This window comes from Orycteropus afer, unplaced genomic scaffold (genome assembly GCF_000298275.1).
Source record: "Orycteropus afer afer isolate SDZICR_OR568_19922 unplaced genomic scaffold, OryAfe1.0 scaffold00397, whole genome shotgun sequence".
Classification (NCBI taxonomy): Eukaryota; Metazoa; Chordata; class Mammalia; order Tubulidentata; family Orycteropodidae; genus Orycteropus; species Orycteropus afer.
The window spans coordinates 1,709,165-1,712,309 of NW_006921984.1; positions in this window are offsets into that span (position 1 = coordinate 1,709,165).

The window sequence follows — 3,145 nt, forward strand, 5'->3', positions numbered from 1 at the left end:
CTGTATCAGACAATGTTTCCAGGCTATTCATAAAGTTGCCCAGTATCAGACAGTGTTTCTCTGCTATTCATAAGGTTTTCCCTGGCCAGTTCTTTGAGAAGTGGATGGCCTCTTCCTTCTTCCTAGTCTGTCTCAGTCTGTAAGCTGAATTGAAGCCTGTGCACCATATGCAACCCTTCTGGTGTTTGAAACACTAGTGGCACAGCCTAGAGCATCACAGCAACACACAAGCCAACACAGTATGACAGACTGACAGACAAGTTTGTCTACCTTAGCTGTTCGAAACCTCTCCACCCTTGCATTACCCACAGCTTGCCGCTTTGTCATCCTTGGCTTTCCCTCCTTCCTGCTTCTTGAGTGGGGCCGTCTCCCTCCCCTTTCCTGGATCCTGCTGCTTTGTTGTCCCTGACTTTCCTGACTTCCTGACTCTTGGGTAGGACCTGTCTCCACATAAAGTTACATAAAGATAAAAAAAGATGGAAAACACGTATCACACAAACATTAGGGGCCCCCCCCCCAAAAAAAAAAAAAAAAAGATTGTAGTAAAATTAATATCAGGATACGGATACTCTAAGATACATAGGATTTCTAGTGAAAAAGTGGGTCTCATTAAGAGACAAAGAGGAGCTCTGGCAGCATAGCGCCTAAGGCACTTGACTGTTAACCAAAAGGCTGGCAGTTTAAACCCACCAGCCACTCCTTGGAAGGAAGATTGGGCAATCTACCTCCATAGTGATACTGCCTCAGAAACCCAAAGAGAGGTCGCTATGAGTCAGATCTGATTTGAAGGCAGTGAGTTTGGTTTTGGTGTATCATAATACAAAGAGTACAATTCATCAGGGAATTATAAAAGTTTTTAACTTTATACATCTAATGAAAGGAGCTCTGGTGGTGTAGTGGTTAAAGCATTTGGCTGCTAACCAGAAGATCAGTGGTTCAAACCCACCAGCTGCCCCACAGAAGACAGATGAGGCAGTCTGCTTCTGTCAAGATTTATGGCTCTGGAAACCTAAGGGGTGTCACTATGAGTCAGAATTAACCCAATGGCAATGAGTTTGGTTTTTGTCTTTTCAGAATATCTAACACAATCACATGACATAGAAATCAAATTCAACAGAACCAGAAAGAGAAATATACAAATAAACACACACATTTCTCTCAGTAACTTAGAGTGAACACACAAACAAATCAGATGCAGAATAGATGAACAATAAAATTAGCAAACTTAGCCCTTGAACATGTATGGAACAGTAAGTGCAAAACACATCTGTTTTCAAGCACACATAGAACACTATAAAAATTGGCTATAAGCTGATCATAAGTATGTACACTTATATGATTATAAGAAGTTTGTATAAATTTCAAAATATTGAAATAATATTGAACATGACTAAAATGTGATTAAGCTAAAAATCAATTTGAAAAGATAACTAGAAAAATATTAAGTATTTGGAAATTAAGAAACACAGTTTTAAACAACCCATGAGTCAGAAAATTATAATACAAATTAGAAAATATTTTGAATTGAAATATTTTGAAATTAAACTATTTTGACAATGAAAATACTACAAGTCAAAACTTCTGGAAACTATGTCTAAAAGAAATTTTCTAGTCATAAATGTGTATACAGAGCCCTAGTGGGCCAATGGCAAATGCTTGGCTGTTAACCAAGAGGTTGGCAGTTTGAATCTACCCAGTAGCTCCACAGGAGGAACAGGTGGTAATCTGTTGGTGTAGACATCACAGCCTAGAAAACCCCTCTGTCACATTGGGTTGCTATGAATTGAAATCAACTCAATGGCACCTAAAAACAACAATAACCACCACAAAATGTATATACTAAATAAGAAGAGTAAATAACAACATTACAGCCACAAAACTGAAAACATAAACAAAATGGGCAATTTCTAAAAAACTTATAAATCCAACCCAGGAAAAATAGAATATACACTAATACATAATTATAGTGTTTAAAGCAATAGCTAAAACTCAATTGAGGGAGACAGATGCTTGGGCCAGGTTGTTTTACAAGCATATTCTACCAAATATTAAAAAATAAATAAGTTCAAACCTAATCAAATTGTTTCAGAGAGGGGAAGGAAGAAAACTCATCAACTTAGGAGGTTTCCAAAAGTTTGATTCCAAAATCAGACAAGGATATTCGAAGAAGAATCTTTCAGGTCAATCTCATTCATGAAAAGAAATGTAAAAGTGCTAAATAAAACTTTAATAAACTGAATCAAATAATGTTAAAATCATAACACATCACAACCATGCAAGATTTATTCACAAAAGCAAGGAGAGTTCAATACCAGAATATTTACCGATGTAATAAACTGCATTAACGAAAGAAGGTAAGGAAACTACATAATCAACTCAAAAGAAACAGAAAATCTTTTGATTAAAAAAGCTTTAGAACTTTAAAAATCTTATCAAAGTAGAAATAGGAGGGATTTTCTGAATATCCATAAAATACCTTATCAAACATCATGGTTACCATGAAATAGTATTTATTTTTAAAATCAGGAACATGATAAAGATACTACTTTCATTGACTGTTCAGCATTTTAATAGATGTATAAAACTGAAATTATTCACAAATAATGACATTTGTGAATAAAATCCAAGACCATATTATTTGTCCTGTCTGCTCCATATTTTTCTTTCTCTTCTTCCATAGTATTATTTTTGATAGCTTTGTCAAAGATCAGTTGGCCGTACTTGCATAGGGCTATTTGGCTGCTAACCAGAGGTCAGCAGTTCAAAGCCACTAACTGTTCCATGGGAGGAGGATGAGGCAATCTACTTCCATAAAGATTTACAGCCTTGGAAACCCAATGGGAGTTTCTATGAGTCAGAATCAACTCATAACAGTGGTTTTTGTTTTTGTTTAATTTGAGTTTTCCTTTCTATTCCACTGATTGTCTATTCCTTTGCCAATGCCACACTGCCTTAATTACTTAACGACATAGTAGCCTTAGCACTGAATGGAGTGGTGACTCTCATTTTGTTCTTCTGTTTCAAAAGTGTTTAGGTTAATCAAAACAACAATGAGATACCATCTTGCTCCAGCACTAGTAGCTAAGTTCAACAAGACAGAAAATAACAAATGCTGGCGAGGTTGTGGAGAGATTGGGACTCTCAT